Raw genomic sequence first — 18,741 nt, forward strand, 5'->3', positions numbered from 1 at the left:
GGGACGGCTGAATGACAGCACGCCTAAGCATATCAACGAGCTTGTTTGTTTATAATACGGCGTTCTTCCTCTGAAACTTGATATGGTTGTTGGCGTAAGGGCGTGTAAAAACCGGTACCAATGTGGTGTACGACGCTCGTTACACGGCCCAAGGATGGCTGACCGCAATCGAAGGACAAGCGGAAGGATGACTTATGTTCACCATAGATTGGCTGCAATACAAGGGTGAAAACTGTCTGGAGCTGAAGGTATGGGCACGGGTGGTGACATGGCGTTTATTTGAACATGGGGTTGGTCCTCAGTAAACTTCAGGGAGTGCGGGAGGTCAACATATTCTATGTGGCCCAAAGATTCGCAAAAAGTTATTTAATGGAGGACGTGAGCCGTTTGGGAACGAACGTGGTTGTAGCACCTGATTCAACGGTAAGTACCTCAAACGGCAGTCGTAAGCAGCGGCAACGGAGAAGTACTTCTGACGGGGTACACAGACCAGTTCCGTCTGGGGCAGCCGTACTGGACAGCTGTAGTAGAGTAGAAGTTTTAGGGGGCGATATCTTTGTCCGAAGCAATGACAAGCTCGTGAGTCCGGAAAGAGGAGCCGCTGAAAGAGAAGATTGCAGTGGTTAAAGGGCCTGTTCTGCACGGGAGCATTACGTCATGATGGCGTCATGATGCGAAACGAAGTCCCATTTGAGAATAACGTCCTGGGAGCATTACGGCAGCACAAAAGACTCTATGACGTAACGTTCACTTTGAATAACGACAGGCGCGGTACACAAGGCTGAAGGCGCAATGTACTGTGAGCTGGCAGTGCGGAGAATTAGTCCCGGGAATGACGGTGTCACCTTTTTTATCTTGCGGCATATGTTCTCGCAGATTACGAAAGCGGCGGCCCTTGTGTGCATAAGCGCTGTTGCAGCTGTTCCTTCAGCGGTATTGTTCATATACCTGACAGAAATTGGCCTAATAGGAAAGCTTTAAGCATTGCACACTTCTTATACAAAAGTCTAAATTTACCCGCCATGTCACCTGTAAATATTAGTATCAGGTCCACTCGGACATTTCATATTTATTTTTATCCTCTTTTTCTCCCACGCGACCCGAGCAAGCTCGGGTCGCGTGGCTGCCCCCAACACTGTGGCTTGCTTGCTTGGCTGCTTCATCGTCATCATGTCTTTATTATTATTATTATTATTATTATTATTATTATTATTATTATTATTATTATTATTATTATTATTATTATTATTATTATTATTATTATTATTTTTGTATTCTTGTTATGATGTTTCATATTACCGAGGGAATAACACCAGCCAATTGTGCATTCTTTTCTGTTGGTGATTTGGGAAACAGTATGAACCCCTTTTCCATTTTCCCGTTTTATATAGTTTAGGTCTGCTTCTATGCATAGGCGAAGGCTTCTTGGTCTATTTTTTGCATTTATGTTATATTAAAAAACGAAATGTCTAATAACCGCGATTTCTTTATGTCATTAACTTCAGCATATAGGAGACAACGTTGTCACCAGTAGCTTTATCAGTTTTACCAGGAGACACAGAAAACCACTCAGAGGCTAAATCACCATCACTTATACCATTCGATGAAAAACAAAAACATCATAGAACTTTTTTCTCCTACTTACCATTGCGCAGACGACTTGTTATAGTAGCTTAACTCCTGTTCGATCTCATGTTTGCCTTTATCAGCACTTAATGTATGAGCAGAAACACATGCGGTAATATCCCGTCCTTGGGGGTCGGTGTTAAAGTTTCTCTGATATAAGTACATTGGAGACACATCGGCCATAAACTGGAAAGAGGGGACGCACTTTTTTCAATCAATGAATGCATATATATGACGATCGATGGAATACATCTTTTACATTTGTTGTAATTCAGTGCAGAATGTATTGCTAATAAAGGGAGTACATCATATGAATGGACTTGCATGTGAAAGATACCAGTTCTACTAAAAAGCACTGATTGTTGGACTTGTTGGTAGCTGTTCATTATAATATATAAGGACGACGAATAAACGGACACACACAAGAGAAAAAATGGACTCGGCGCCATGTCCGTTCTCTTCTCTTGTGTGTGTCCGTTTATTTGGCGTCGTTATATGTTATAATTAACAGTTCTTCTATTTTAATAATATAGATGAGAAGGCTGCGAGAAAGAATTCGCATAAGAATACGCTATTACCTAAGCGAATTTAGAACGCAGTCATTTTGGTGTCTTAAGCTCGAAATATGTTTTGGCAAATCATTTTCTTCTGAGCAACAGCGTCCTCTCGGCGGCGGGCTGCTCGTTTAGCAGCAGCGGCTGGTGAAGATATTGCAACGATTTGTTTGCTCATTATTCAGAAAGAAAGCGAGAACGCGGGAAAACGTGCCTCGCGCGGAGCGCGTGCTCTAGCGCCGGCGGCGGCGCAGGCGAAGTAGCGCATGCGCAGTGGGTCCGAAGCCCACACCTTCTCGCTTCCATATATGGTATCGGTTGACGCGCTCGTCGCCTCCCTGGTCACTACCGTGGAGCACGTCTAGTGCAGCACTCCGCCTCCCTGCTCAATCTTTTGTTATACTGTCCTCCTTCGCTTATCTCCTCATGCTTCCGCTACCCCCTCCTCCTAGGCTGTCCTCCTCGCGCTTTCTTCGCTCTCGCCGTCTTTCATCCCCCCCTGCTGCGCTCGGCGTTCTCTCTTACATCTTTCGCTGTGCTCATTCGCTCGGTTACGCCGAGGGACGGCGATGCTTAACCCAGAAACGTGAACCTTACTGGTGCGCTCTAAGGCCCGTATTCGCAAACGGAACTTACCCTTAACTTATGACTTAAGTAGCCGGTCGATGCTTAACGCGTTTAATAGACAAATCGTGTACTTAAATTAAACTTTAATCGATACTTGAGTGCCGGGAAGCAAAGTACGGTCATTGGCAACCTTAAGTGCAACTTTCGCTACTCTCGCCTAGGAAGCAAGATGGCCGCCTGCTACGGCAGCCTCGCCGAATTTGCTGATTTCGCCGGACGTGGGTGCATTATTACGGAAGATGAGGCATACCGATACGTGTCGCCATTACACCGTGCCGCCGCTGCTCCAGCTTTTAATCGCGCTGCGATTCTACCGCGCCGGAACATTTCAGGTTGTCACTGGGGGCCTCGTTAATGTTTCGCAAACAACTGTGTCTTGAATAATTGCACTAATGTCAAGAATTATTGCCGAGTCTTTGTTCCCGCAGCTTGTGAAGTTTCCAAATGCTAATAATTTGGCATCAGTAATGGAAGAGTTCTACACCATCACACGGTTTCCTGGTGTGAACGGGTGCATTGACTGCACTTATGTACCCATCAGAAGTCCCGGAGGAGATCAAGCGGAGGTTTTTCGCTGTCGAAAGGGGTACTTCTCCATTAAAGTCCAGGTATGTTTATTACGCTGTCGTACAATGTACGAAGCTGCGAGAGGAACTGTCGGGGCTAAAGGTTATGGTAGCAGTAAGCAACACTACCGATTTCGCATGTACCAAATGACCACACATTTTGCAATTAGCTAACTCCAGTATCAAAGAGGCGCTTATATATTTCGTGCTTTAGCTTTCGAGTGCACTTGAAATGAAATATTCTGGGGATGTGTGACGTTGTATTATTAGCCATCTTTAAACACAGCTAGAAATGCGGCTTGTTTTGCAGGCAATCACAGGGCCTCTGTTTCAATTCTTTTATTTGGTTGCCAGCTGGCCCGGTTCAGCACATGACAGCGGAATTTTCGATAATAGTCGAGGCAGAGTGCAGTACGAAGAAGAAAATGTGCCTGGCATCCTACTTGGTGACAAGGGGTACCCCTGCAGGTTCTATCTCATGACCCGTTTTCGAGAGACAAACAGCAGCGCTCAGCACAGGTGATTTGAAGTTTCAGCACTACTATGAAATCGTGCGAAGGAACAATTATGTTGGAAAATAATGACTTAATTGAAAAACTACTTTGTTTACGTACAACAAGTGCCACTCCAGGACTCGCTACAGTGTTGAGGGGACGTTTGGAGCATAGAAGCGAAGGTTTCCATGCCTTGAAATGACTATTCCGATAAAAACAAGATGAGTTCCTATTGTCATCACAGTTTCTGCTGCACTGCACCACTTCGGCCACCTGCTTGGATATCCTGTCCCACCTCCTGCACAAAGCCAGGCAATACACAACGCCGCTTCGCAAGCTCCTACTCCCTCCTTTCAACCAACGCCACCAGGCATGCCTCCGTTGCCAGACACAGCAAGTGGTTTCAGGATCAGAAACCGCATAGTCGCACAGTATTTTACGTAAATGGAATGAGACAAAATCACAGCAACACCAAAGACGTTTACTGTTTCTTGAAAGCTTCTAGCTGAAGCTTTAGAATTCCCGCTTTTGTTTTTTGATTGGCTTCTTTAGACCGAAGAAGCTGCATAGTTTGTTCATGTTCAGCTTGCCTGTGCAAAGATTTGTGTTTGTGCTCGAGGCGCATGAATTGCGTTTTCAATAAATGTTCCTTTTTTTTCTTCACGGTCATCCTTGATGCCACTGAGCGGGCAGCCAGTTCAAGGGAGATCGCCGTCTGTCTCTGGCTGCTGCTTCTCGCGGGGCGTCTTGTTCCAGCTGGCACAGGATCCCTTGAAGTTGCGGCAGCACCTGGCTCTTTCACAGCAGCTCCTTGGATTGTTGTACTATGAACGAGCTCTCGGCTGTATGTGGTGGTGGGTAACGGGGCAGCATTCGGTTCTGGTTCTGCTGGTGTCCTTCCAGCATCATCCCATGACCAGTAGTCAGGGTCATCAGCCGCGTCTTGACTACCTGCAGGAAGAGTTGGAAGTGACCACAAAGCAAGATGGCCCCTGCATTGCTGCACTAAACGCTCTGCAGTGTTCTAAATACCTTGGTGCCTGTGCACGGTCTACGGTTGTATAGTGCAAGAGGTCGCCAATGTAAGTGGGAGAATATGTAATGAACACTATACAGCGCAACTATAGTCGCTTTTCGAGCTGGGTTTCCGCGCCTTTCGTTTCCTTCTCGATTAGCTTTACCTCATCTCCAGGTTGGTCACACTTACAAATGGTGCTTGCATGACCTTGCATGATACGGGGTGGTGGCTAGCGCCATCACGAAACGTTTCGCAAAACTGCAACACCACCTAGCGCCATTTGAAGACGTTAACCGTAATATTTTTTTCAGTTGTTTCGCATTCCAAATCGAATCTTTGAAAAGCAACACCAACACATTTTGCTACTCAGTCATAATAGCAAAATCATGTTCTCTACATGTTGGAAACGCTTCTCAATATATTATACGATCTTCAAGCAGACGTCAAACGCGTGACGCAGGCTTCCACTTCGCTCATTGGCTGGTTGCTTCCTCTCGTTCTCGCGAACTTTGCGGACTGCCTATTTCGTGACGTACAGAACGGACCGCCTCCGTTCTATTTTGGAAGGCGTACAAGATCGCGCCTTGGTGCACTTTGCACCGTCATCATTAGAGATACATTCGCTCGTGTGGTTTGCCGCTTGTACGCCACGTTCATTCTTTCGATTGGAAAACTTGCGCAGCGCGGTATCGCTGGGAGCCGCGACGGTGGCCGGCGTGAGGGAGCCGATCGCGTTTGGCCGTTTGACTCCCGGACGAGTGCAGTGCGGCCAAACCGGGTGTGCGCGCCTGCCACTGGTGATGACTGGACGGCGCGCACCATATCTTCACTTATGATTGGGCATGCGCTCTACTGTTCAAGTTTCATTTGACGCTGCTAGTGCATAGCGCAAATGGTACAACAACAAAAAAAAAAAAACATTCGGCCCTCAAGCTGCGAGACATTCGCGGGCGCCAAATGTACTTATTTTGGCGGTTTAATCCAAGGACTTAGGTCGCTGAACGCTATGCTATGTTCAGAAAGAGGATCTGCGTCAATAATGTCGTAACTGCACTGGACGCAATGCTTACCTGTAGAAAACCACTCTCGCATGTCTTATGCGTTACACCTGCGCCACTTGTCTTTGAAGTTTTTTCAACACTTTTCATGTTGGCCCCACGTCCGCGGCGTCACGTTATGGCGGCGGTTGAAATCATCCTTGATTTTTTTCAAGACTCCCGTTTTCGACTGACGGATACAGCGTCCGTTTTCTTGTTCTCGACCACGCTGCGATGGCGCGAAACGAGCTCCAGGAGCAAGGCGCGTTCTTCTTGAGAAAAGATTGTTTTCCATTTTTCTATCGTCCGCGCACATTGAAAACACGCAACGCACACACACTCTCTGCGCAAAAACACCGCACGTTTTCAGCAGTAAAACCAAAAAAAGTCGGCACCGCGACACACAGAACCGCAGTGGCTGCGAGAACCAATGTGAACTTGTGGCCAGACGAGTTTGAGTAAAGCGCTAAAATCAAACCGTTCTTTGTATTTTACTCAGAAGAATGCGCGAGCAAGCATTGCAATGTTTATATCCACATTAGTCTGCGGCAAAAAATTTTTTTTACGATTAAACCGATCGTACACGTAAATTATTTATGTATCATTGACACCAGACGACATACTTGATTCGAAAAGTGTTACTTTCGAAAGTGACACTTAGGTGTCGTTTTTGAAGTGCTCTCCTAAAACTTTCCTAACACTTGTACTTTTCCCGCGCTTATTGACGCTATACTTAAGTTCTGTTTCTGAATACGGGCCTAAAAACCGTAGAAACAGCTTGCGTACCTCCCGCCGCCCTTAAAATCAATATGTCTGACGAGTAAACAGAATAATCAAGTGCACATAACAAAAATAGGAGGTTATGAAGCAATAACTAGAGCAAAATTACAATTGCAAAAATAACACCGCAACCAACTGTAATGTTGAACAGTTGTATAATAATGATCATCGCGTAAAATAATGAAGCAACTTAAACTGCGGAAATCAACTATGCTTCGCAAGGAACGGAATTCAGTGCTTATTTTATAATAGTGAAACCAGAGTAACACCCTCACAGGCTGCACTTAAAGAACTGCGACAACGGCGAACACAGTCGGCCATCGTCAAAATCTGATCAGCGGGTCAAGCACGTCGGCTTTTATTGATCAGTCGTCGAATGTTCCAGAGTAACCGCTGGGACCCGCGTGCCTTCCACAAAGTTCTACACCATTCCCGTCGCGCATACACGCAATCAGATTACACAAGGTTCGGCGACAACAGCCAGCGGATAGAAGCATCGATAACATTCTAGAAACTTCCGATACGTGTATACGCGTCCTGCGCTGAGCGATAACATTTCTTAGATGTTAAACCGCTCACTCGTAAAAGATAAACGAGTTCACGTGTCTATATTGAAGAAGAAGCAAAGGAATTGCGCCTAAAATGCGACAGATATTTGTCAAGGAGGTTTCAATTAGAATTAGGCCGGCGAATTGACAAATATACAAAACTAACTTAACAAGGTAAAATTTACAAAGGTAAGAAGAACGCATGCAAATTTTTTTCTGCATAACATTTATATGGCCACGTTAGGGCTGGTACATCCATTTATAACCTCCGAAAGCTTGTGTTTTACCTTCTATGGTCCATAATTTTTTCTACATGACTATACTTCCCAATTCTGTGCACGGTGTGTGTTATAATCGTGGATCATCCTGTCCAAGTAGCGTAATTGGGCAAGCACGTGGACATTGTTTTTTATTTATAAGTTGGAAGCTACACAAAAGCGACAAGAATACACATAACATGTTTGTGAAAAAGAATACCTAAAGAAAAGTCGACCTAAAGGATGACCGAAAGCTACATTAGCAATCTGTCTTAGCGTATTTTATGAAGAAAGTGTAGCATATGTGAGCTTGTAGCCGTGACAGATTACCTTATACAATGACAACTTTTAACATGGGAATAATAAAGAGCCAGTTCAAAAGCATCACCCTAACCCTTGTGAAGAAATTCTGCTAAAATAGGTTATCCTTACAATTTAAGACAACCTTTGTGTGATATAATGAATGCAGTCGTCCCAAGACATTCTTTCTGAAAAAGTCGCCCCAAGTATCCTTAATAGTTTAACTATGCCCACCGTGTGTCCCAAACTCAGGCTTACCAAGCTGCGCAATGCAAAATTGTATTTAAGAAACACCGCCCAAGATAAATCGTGTTACCTACAGAAGTCTGTCGTTTGAGGTCTAACGAGTGAACAGCGTAGTGGTCAAAATTTTGGGTTGCGTTGCGTTTCGGAAACTTCTTTTTTTCATTGAAGAGCTTGGTTAACGTTAGCTGGGACTTCTTATATATTTGTATTATTGTGTGGGAATTCTGTATTAATGACAACGTTGATATATTTTCTCCGAGGTAGAATAGGTTTGATAATATTGTGCGTTGTAGTTGCGTTTACCCAGCCAGTTGCAGTCTAGGTACCTAGTCGCAATATATCTGAAGATGATATGCCAGCTAAAAGTACAGCCGTGTCGTCTTCGTAAATGAATCAGTTTCAGACAAATTGACTACGGACACATCCTTCTGGAACACAAGATAAATTTGGTTTTATACCGATTGAATGGCAATCTATATTTACATTTGAAATAGTACTCGCAGAAATGTTTGAGAAAAACGTAGTAAGCTGGTATGCCTATGACGAAAACTGATATGGTAACGCCGTAGTTTAGGTGTACCCTGACCTGTTATTGATAATACTTTGACTGTCTTGCATGCTGTTACTTTCATTAGGACACGATGTAATGCTTATCAAAGCAGAGGTGCTAAGGGGGTCTATGCCTGCATTCCACATTGGTATACCATGGTGTCCTGTATTTTAACCGCTTGCTGTTATGCTGCCATTGAAATTCAAAGTCATTATCGGTCATCCAGATGGAAGCACACATTGTGTTAAAATACGGATGAACCAGGGTAATGCGCCTCAGAGAGGCTGGGGGTCGTTTGAGTAACTGGGTCTATATTTGTTAAAGACGGGCTCATTTCATTGGCGTGTTTGTTTTCAGTGGTCAGTAAGGTGACATCATGTAGCGTCGCTGGAAACATCACGCCACCTTCTTCAATTTTAACTTTTAAATGCTATAAACGAAATTTGCTTTCGTCCGTACAGTGTTATTACGTCAAAATTTAATAATTCTTTACCTATCTGAAGGTTTTACATTCTTCACCTGAGATGCATACTTCTAATATTACTTTCTTTCGCATGTATGCACGCAAGTCAAGCATGACTGTCATTGTAGCTACGATTGATCTTATTGGTAGTACTGGAGCTGCTTGGTGTGGAGACATGATAGCTAGAAAAAGCGCCAGGATTCTCTAATAATTGCAGTTATTGTTCGTTATTCGGTGTTTAGTAACCAATTTGGTCTGCGTATCATTATAATCTGGAACGTCACGGTTTGATCCTTGCCTTTCTGTAGCAATAAAGCTGTGTTTCGCTTTTTCTCAGACAAGCATTTTGTAAAGCGCGTCATCTAATTCTTCGAAAAATGCTTCACAAAAGACGGTGATTTCAACATAATGTCCCGGAGCTGTTTGGTTCCTTCCACTGACCACTTAAGCTTTCTTGCTAATTGATATGCATAACGATTCAATATGAACCTTAATACGTGTTTGTCGGAAGAGTGTCACGTAAATATTTTCTTTTCCTCTATTTCTTTAAAGGCGCCCTGACCCACATTTTATGGCAGTCTAGAAGTTCATTTCAAGTTAAAATATATTTTTATTAAATACTTTGCCGCAAAAAGTAGTTCAATGCACTCAGCAGAAGCGGAGTTATTGGCACTCATAGGTTGCGTATGATGAAGCTCACTGTGCTCCCGCTCCTTGTTCAATGTCTTGCACTGCGAAGGCTAGGGCGAAGCCGGACGTGCTTACAGCGCTTCGCCAACTTAACGTCACCGTGGCGCACAGTTGAAACTTAATTTTGGACGTCTGGTAGACGCCGCTACTTCCTATTTTCACGCCTACGAGGTTTATTTTTGCTTAGACGTTTGTTTAGTTTAGCAAAGAAAAATCGGGAAAGATTATCCTTAGCGAATAAATGAGTAATTAGGTGGTGTCAATTCAGCAGCAAGATATGCCCATATTAAAGCAATGTAAATGCTAAGGGTATGCATAAACGCCGAGACATAAACACTCGCCAAGATTGTCGGAAAAGTAAGGGGAATCGGAATGCAGGAATAGAGAGAGAGAGAGAGAGAAGTTTAATGATATGAAATGCTGAGAGGTCGGCCTGAGGTAAATTCCTCTAGCCAGCTACTCGGCATTGGGGGAAGGGGAAGAGGGAAAGAAAGAGGGAAGAGGTGCATGATGGGTGACGATGACGATAGAAGGAAAGAGTAGAACATATCGCAAGCAATTTGGCACGCTCAAAGTCTGCAATCCAAGCCCGTTGTCTTTAAAAAGTTCAGTAATGCCTGAATGGCCTTGAAACTCGATTGAGGATCTGGCCAAGGGCCTAAAATAACGTCCTCCGACAACGGTGCGCTGTCGAGACACGTAAGGTCGTTGTCCAACCTTTCACGCTCTTCCACGTACGTAGGGAAGTCACAAAGCACATGACCTATAGTCTCAGTCAGATTGCACACCTCACAGTGTGGAGACTCGGTGCGTCGCATGAGGTGCACGTATCCGCGCGTAAACGCTACCCCCAGCCTTAGTCTGTGCAGAAGACTGGCACAGCTTCGTTGAAGTTTCGGTAGTAGCCTAAAAGTCATGGCAGGGTCCAATCTCTGGAGTCGTCTGTGGCGATTATCCGGATCGTCCCAGTGCTGTGCTGTCAATTTTCGGATGACACTGGAGAGGAGACAGTTGGCGTCCGCTCTCGAAAAAGGAATTGAAAGCAGTGACTCTCGTTCTTCGAGCGCTTTCTTCGCTTCGGCGTCGGCCAGTTCGTTGCCCTGTATACCACAGTGACTGGGAATCCACTGAAATGTGATGTGGTGGCCGTTTTCTTGTGCTAAAGTGTAGAGCTCAGCAGTTTGAAGAGCCAACACTCTGTAAGCGCTTTCTTTCAACACCACTCTAAACAGTTGAAGAGCCGATTTTGCGTCGCTGAAGACTGTCCATATTTGAGGAGGCTGTCGCGAAATATAGTGAACGGCCTCTCTGATTGCCGCTAGTTCCGTAGATGTTGAAGTCGTCTTGTTATGGAGACGAAACCGTCGAATGACTTGATGCGCAGGCACGACGAATGCCGCACCAGACGCATACGACGATACCGATCCGTCTGTATACACACTCACCGAGGAGTCATATTCTTTCGATATATATTCAAGTGTTAAATGTCTGAGGCCGACGGTAGGTATTCGCGATTTTTTAGAAATTCCCGGAATAGATAGACGCACCGGCATTTTGGACATTAGCCATGGGGGCATATGTGGAAGGTCAGCCGGGGCAAAGTATGCTGGTATGGCAGATTCTTGCCATTTAACGGCTCTTGAAAAAGTGGAGTCCGGCCGTATATCGGGTAATGTCGATAAGGGATGGTGTCCATGACGACAAAGCAGTCGCAGGAATACTCGCAGAGGTTCGCATCGTAGATAGACAGGTAAAGGGGTAAATGCAGGAATAATGAAATATAGACCATTTTGGGGACACAGTAATTCGGCGGCACGTTACAACCATGTAACACGAAAGCGTGAAAACCTATTGTACTCGCTGTAATGCATTAAGTTAAAGAAACGGAAGAGTGGGACATCTTGTGGGACATAAGGACCAACAATGTGATGTAAACGTATGACGCTGTAGGTCGACCTCGTCCACTACATAAGCGAATACCTAATGCACTACCTAAGGGCTCTTGCCTTCATTCTGTCTTTCATTTCTTCATTAATATTTAGCCACTGCATCTTTGCTTCCTTACGTGAGTATGATCCATTCCTCACCGTGATATTTTGTGTATCACTGGACGAGACGCCGCTTTTATTTGGGGTATGAGTCATTGCTCATGATGATATATATTGTTGCAGTTGGCTATATTTTTGTATCACTGGAGGAGACGCCGTTTTTTTTTTCGGCAAGAGTGATTAAAACGAGCCGCTTAAGACTTTTGCCTTAATAAATATACTGTAGTGCATGGAATCTGGAAGGGGCAATCGTGCCAGCACTAACGTTCACAAATTCCGTTCTGTGCTCAAAACGGGATATATTGTGCCTGTTGGAAGTAAAGCAAAGATAGCTAGGCCGATTTCTTCTGAGAGCCGCAAATTAGGCAGTTCGGGATGATACAGGTTGGTCCTCGTTCAATGTCACGGAGGTGCGAAACAAAACTAGTTTTGAACAATGTCTCAGGAACATGAATCAGAAATGTGGGGCTAAAGCCTGTACCTCTGTACCTTCTAGTGCAAGTGTCTGTACTAGAAAAGCGCGGACACAAAATGGCAGAACAGTTCAAGACAGTTGGCAGCCTACTCAACTCAGTGCAGGGTGATTGAAAGTGTAAGCAGACAACCAATACTCCTAAAAAAACAAAATGAGAGCAACAGAGACAGTAAACCGGATGCAAAGAATGGAAACAAAAAATAAACATCATAGAGATTTACAAGAATGTGAAGAAAGAAAGTAGCGGGCAAACTATACACGATAACATGAAGGGAAGTGCCTTACTGTTTGAGGTTCGTGATTGTTGCCTGAAGACAAAAACATACCTGGACATTTAATGTTCGCAAATAGATGAGGCATGTGTATACGGCAGACAAAATCTCGAGACTACCCACAACATCCTAATTGAATAGGAAGTGATTCACCCTGTGAGGCCCGGAGGTAACGTACAACTTCTGGAAGTGTTTGTTAATATAAAGTGGACAGAAGCATCAACTGGTCAGTAATCTAGATAAGCAAGAGACGTTCCGAGCATTGGTGGAAAAGAAGCAGGGAATAGATTGACGCGACCGGGTCCGTTACATACATAAGTAGCAGTACAAGGTAGATAGAGATGCGAGGAAGAGAAAAAAAAAACATTTAATAGATGTATAGAGAAATGCTAGAGTCATGTATGAGTTAGCCATACTTGAGTAGCTCAAGCAGGCTAGATGACTATTTGTCACCACCCCGTGATCATCTTTATCACGTAGCCAAACGTATTTATCCTCAGAATGAACTAATTCAGGAGATTTCCGTGCCAAAATGGCCCTCATTGATCCCCAGTGCGCACAGCCAGTGGGCTCGTCGTGGCACCCAGCAGCAATCGCAGTATCTACTCTACATAGCAGACCGCAGCTACATGCAAATGTAGTGGGTGGGTGCAGCGATTGCTTTGTGCACGACGGGGCTTAAGTGCGCGCTAGCACACATATGCTGCAGGCCGGATGTGCTACGGGGTGCGTACCGGCTTTATCCGGCACCAGCTTGACCGAAGATAGTCAAATCCAAATTGCGCATTTTCAAGCGCTTTCAATAGCTTAATGCAAAGCGAAGTCTGCCAAGGCATCTAACCAGGAGGTGACAGGAGTGAACGCGCTCTGGCCTTTAGTTTCACGTGCATAGAGGCTAGACAAGTGTTCAAGACAAATCGAAATTAGAGCGACCCGATGGCTAGGACACCGTCCAGGCTGACCGAAAGAGCGTGAGCAGACGATAGTCGACTTCTTCCTGAAGTACCTGATTCCAGTTGAAATTCTAAAGCCTATTCTGGCTTTCTTTAGCCTGTTGAATAAGCTTTGTCAACAAACATACAGCGTAATAGTAGGCAGAAGCGCACGGATCCAAACACCCCGATTAATTGGTGTCAGCTACAAGCCAATAGGAGCCGTGCATGGATATCTGCTAGGTTGTTAAATAAAGTGTCCAGAAAAGAATGAGGAGCAAGCTTCGCTTGAAAAGGGAAAGTTTTACAAAAAGGTGATTTTGTCGTCTCCTTACTGGCTCCACGCGTTGTGCACGGCTTCAAAATTTCATCTCTTTGAATCTCCGGTGTCAAAAGAATGATGCTGCACCGCCGCCGCCGCGTGCGGCGTGGGGCTGACGAGGTGGAGTAGCAGAGGTACTTGGCGTTATGCGGATGGCATTCACTGGATTGACAGGCGTTGACAATTCGAGCGCTTCTAGTGGACAACTAAACACTCCGTAACGCCTTCAATGATATTGTACTGCTCCATGAGTACTCTCCGGCTCATTCAGCTCAAATACGAAGAACGGCACTACAGTAAAGCTGTGTTTCGCACCTCTCGTTTTATTTGCTTATCTATACTCGCTGTGGACCTCTGTCATTCATATCCCAGTGTCGTCGAAGTTTTATACAAATACATTGAAAGTACGACAAAGTGTCTCATCAGAGTATGTGACTGCGCGTGTGTACCAAGTTATTGACTGATTCGTAGCCCGGTGGAAGCGCTGCTGCGTTGCTGAGATCGAGGTCGTGGGTTCGATACCGATCGCAGCGGCGACATAGTGATGAGGGCGAAATGAAAAAGAAATAGAAGAAATGGTTGAATATTTAGATTCAGGTGAACATTAAGGAACAACATGTGGCTGAAGTTTGTATGGTGTCCACTACTAAATCTCCCATAATCCTATCACGGTATTGCTACATAAGCACGGCCACTGGATTAAACGAAACAAGGTGTGGCCTCACGTGTACATCTAAAACGCTGTTATCCACCGCGGCGCCACCAATTGGAGGCTGTTTCCTGGGACCGTCATAGAAAATGCGTAAAGAACGCGGTTGGAACGCCGTAGCCCGACGGGTCCTATCCTGCCAACGACCGCCGTTCGGCCCAGCCAAGTGGCCGAGAATGCAGCTACGACAGTCACGTTCGCTCACGTGCGCGGCCTGACGCCCCAGGCCGCACCTTTTCTTCTTATCCAGCGCACCCCCCCCCCCCCCCCCCGCCCGTGACCTAATACTGCAGCATTTCATTTTGAACTTAAATAACGAGGAGAAGCGACTTGCGTCTCCGAGCCCGATTAAAAAGAAACCGAGGATTGATAAGCTTGCCTTTATGAGTCTAATGTTGTATCATTCGAACATCCCGGACTTCTTCTCCCACTTCCCGGCAACTACAGCTTATGTAACCATAATGATTACTTGGAAACACTGGCGGCAAGCGCTATGCACAAAGGTTAGCTTTCTGGTATAAACGGAGCCACTTGCGTGGGGGGCGATGTGTCAGAGGCGAACGCCGTCAGGAGCTGTTGCGAGAAACGGGGCGAACCACCTTATGCCTCTTGAGATTTGGGCGCCGGCGGAGGCCACGTCCGCTGTATGAATAGTAAAAAATCGGGAGAAGTGTTTGCGTGTTTTGAGTTTCCACGTAACAGAAATGTTTTCTCGTGCATTCAATTTACAGGCTCATCCTATCATATCCGTAGGTTGTGCTTAAGACGTACTTTACCGCTTTTCTGACGTATTTGGCCTTGAGAAATCCAATTAATTCAGTAACGTTCTTGCGCTACATGGAGGGCCTGCGTAGTTATGGGTATACATGCTCCGAAATTATTGTTGATGGTCGACGCTTGACGCGGGACGCCGACGCCACATTTTCTTCGACACGGAGCCTTCAGCGCTATCGCGTTGCAGGTGTGCTACAAAAAATTGTGTGTATGATGCAAGTTAGTGCTTTCTCTTGGTAGTGATATATTGAATTACGCGGGAATAGCACTTTGGTGGGCTTGTCTTCTTAAGGACATTTTTATCGGGCGAGGAGGCAACGGCGAGCGGCGTGCCTTCCCTTCTGTCTTGCCTGTAGAAAGTGGCATGGCGCTGCTTGAATCTGCTGCCGTCGCTTGCAAAAAGGTCAAAGAACCACTGTGTAGGCTTTCGGTGCAGTTGCAACTAAAGTATCAGGAAATTTCGCTTGGCTGAATAAACATGTGATGTACGTCATCAGCTGCCGTGTGTGTGGGTGTCATGAACTATATTTATTTATTTATTTATTTATTTATTTATTTATTTATCATACCCTCAAGGTACAGTTGTACATTGCAGGTAGAGCCAGGTAGAGTAGGTGCGCAAAGGTAGAAATGGAGGCAAAATACAGATGCCTGGTTTTTGATACAAAATACCAATAAATGGAACTTTCAAAGGAGAAAAAAAAACCTTTGAAAGGAAAGGTCGACATCAAGGACGTCGAAGTCAGTAAATGAAAAAAATAGAAAAATAGAAGTAGAGATAGAAGAAAAGGTAAAAGTAAAAGAAAAAGAAAGAATTCGACCGGTAGTGTTAATAAGTAGCTTTTAGATGGCAAACAACATGGCAAACTAAGTATTAAAAATGATAACAATGGTAAACAGGAACGCGGCCAGACTAATGAAACCACGAAACATCTAAGCTCCAATCGTTATGAACCATCTGGGTCAACCACCGACGTTGTCTTCGTGCATTTCAAGTAATCTACACCTGAGATCACTATGGTATGTCTACGCTAGCCTCCTCTATGAAGCCGATGGCATTGCTCAACAGCCATCTCTACGGTTGTTAAACCAGCTCAACACGAGTAAGCGCTGTGCTTAGGGAATGGATTTTTTTTGCCTTGTGAAGCATTATTATTCATTGGGGATTGCATAAAAAATGCTATGGCTATTTATGAGGACACACTTTTCATAAGACCGGCAATTGCGTAGTAGAGCACGGGACGAGCGAGGCGGAACAAAAAAAAAATACCCGTTTTCATAGGTTTCTATTTCGAAAACTAAAGGTGGTCTCACGCTTCAATGAGGTTTTGCAAGGTAGTGCCGCATCCTTTCGCTAGGCTCATATAGAACAAGCAGGTCTATAACCCAGCACCTACCACTGCTTCGGACGTTCGCGCATTTTGCAGCGGGTCGATCGATAACTAGACAAGTGTGATCCACTCTATACGGTATGCTGTTGATACTAACGGATACTATTTTATTCGTGGACGGACGTCTCCTTCAACAATCGAGGTAGTCGCCTAATGTGCCTACAATTATGATTTTTAACTCTTGTCAAAGTAAACCGCACCACTTATTCTGTAGCAGAACTGTACCCACGCTGTTACAATCATCATATGTTTCGTAAATACTGATTGCTGCTAAACTACAGCTTTTCCAAAAACTCAATGGTGACGAGTCTTGCGTCGTCACTTTTGACAGTGCCAAGAAAAGTGAGGCACGAGTAGAAGCGCCACTTCCCAGCGTAGACTTCTTCGGTGCCTTGGCTACTTTTAATTGTCTTTGTTTTCTTTTTAGAGCGCAGCTCTTTGGCGTCCGTTCCTGGGTTTCGCGTCGTCGTCGGCGTTGTCGTCGGCCTCGTAACCAGCTCCGCCCCCCTTTCATCCCCCCAGCGCTAGCAGCGACCGACTGATACCGCTGGATGCCGCTGACGCCGCTAGAGAGTCAAGATAACGTGACTGCATAGAACACCGTCGCCGCCATGCAGAAAGAGGAGGAAAGGGTCCCCCCCCTGTTCTTGTGTGGCGGATAGGGTGCTCTTCAGTTGCCGACGCGCCGGTTATTTCACGTAGGCCCCGGCACGTCGACGAATACGTGACCACCTTCCCACGGCTAGACCTGGTTCTTAGCGCTGCGGAAGCGAGGGTATCATATTGTTTGTGTCGGCATCGGCGGCGTTGTCCCTGAAACCAACTCCGCAGCTGGGGTTGACTCACTATCGGCGTCAGCGGCATCAGTCAGTCGCTGCTATCTCTTCCCTCCTCCCTTTATCGTGTTGTCCGCTTGCTGCGCGCGCTTCTGCCCCCATCGTTTGCCGCTGGGTGTACACGCCGCCCCCCTCCCCCCTCTTCCTGCGAGTCTCCGGTTGTCAAAGCGCCGGCTCGAACTTAATTCCTTTCTTCGCTCCTCCTCCAATGCAACCCCTGTGCGGTGGCAATCAGAGAGCCAGATCGGTGGCGGCGGATCTGTATATGTGCACCGCCCGAGCCGAAATTGCCGCTGCCGTTCGCCCTGTGCGGTGGCAATCAGAGAGCCAGATCGGTGGCGGCGGATCTGTATATGTGCACCGCCCGAGCCGAAATTGCCGCTGCCGTTCGCCACTGCGAAATTATCTGCCAGTTCTTTCTGAGCCATGAGCGAGACGACCGATGGAAGTCCTCCGTCTGCTGCTGCTGCTGCTGCTGCTAAACGAGCTGCCAGAGCAGAGGCCCAGCGCCGTCGCCGTCAGAATCCAGAGGTGCGTGCCGCCGAAGCAGAAGCTTACCGTCGCCGCCGTCGAGATGATCCAGGAGTACGGGAAATGTAAAAAAAAAAATTCTGTGATAGCGCATACATGTGTTGCTCGATTTCTTTGCCTCAATCTATCGAAAAGGTGAAACAGCTTATTTGCTGCGCTTAAATTTCGCATTAGGAAGTAACGTAATCGTCGGTAATTTTTTCACTCCTGAAGGTGCGGCGTTCGTTCGCGAACACCGCTTTTAGGAACTCTGCAGAAGTTCAATCAGATAAAAATAATGGGTCAAATCTACAACAGCAATCTCAAAACTGAAGTAAAAGTTTCGGCTACATGGTTCATATTGAACTAGTGACATGCTGCTAACCACAAAAGAAAGAAAGAGAGATATAGGGCTGAGAGCAGAAAGGACAAAGCGCCCTGCCCTCTCTCTTTATTTTTTGGTTGCACAGCACGTCATTATCCTAAAGATGAAGTTGCAGCAAATTATACATACCGACAGAGTAAGGCGCTGATTCTGCATGCTGCTGAGCCATTTCGAGAGCGATCTCTTGCCATAACCTGTTACGCAGCTGCGCGTTTGCATAATCGGCGTGCTCTATATTCCATAGTGCTGGAAATCCCTCAACAAGAGCCAAAAAAAGTGACGGTTGCCTCGTCGCATAGCGTTTTCTTCTGCACCTCACTCTTGTCGAGGT

At 45.7% G+C, this 18,741-nt stretch overlaps 1 long non-coding RNA gene across 2 annotated transcripts in view; it reads right to left on the reverse strand.

Annotated features, from left to right (window-relative positions):
• Nucleotides 1–276: 276 nt before the first annotated feature.
• LOC142571218 (uncharacterized) overlaps nt 277–18,741 on the reverse strand; it is a 73,652-nt gene continuing 55,187 nt past the window's right edge. Inside the window, exons 1-3 of one of the 2 annotated variants that reach the window (XR_012825798.1) lie at nt 3,988–4,154; nt 1,646–1,812; nt 277–601 (exon numbers count right to left, since the gene is read on the reverse strand). This is a non-coding gene — a long non-coding RNA (uncharacterized LOC142571218). Of the gene's footprint in view, nt 602–1,645; nt 1,813–3,987; nt 4,155–18,741 lie in introns of those variants that run through there. The other variant, XR_012825797.1, reaches the window with a different exon arrangement.

Source organism: Dermacentor variabilis, chromosome 2 (genome assembly GCF_050947875.1).
Source record: "Dermacentor variabilis isolate Ectoservices chromosome 2, ASM5094787v1, whole genome shotgun sequence".
In the NCBI taxonomy this organism is placed as follows: Eukaryota; Metazoa; Arthropoda; class Arachnida; order Ixodida; family Ixodidae; genus Dermacentor; species Dermacentor variabilis.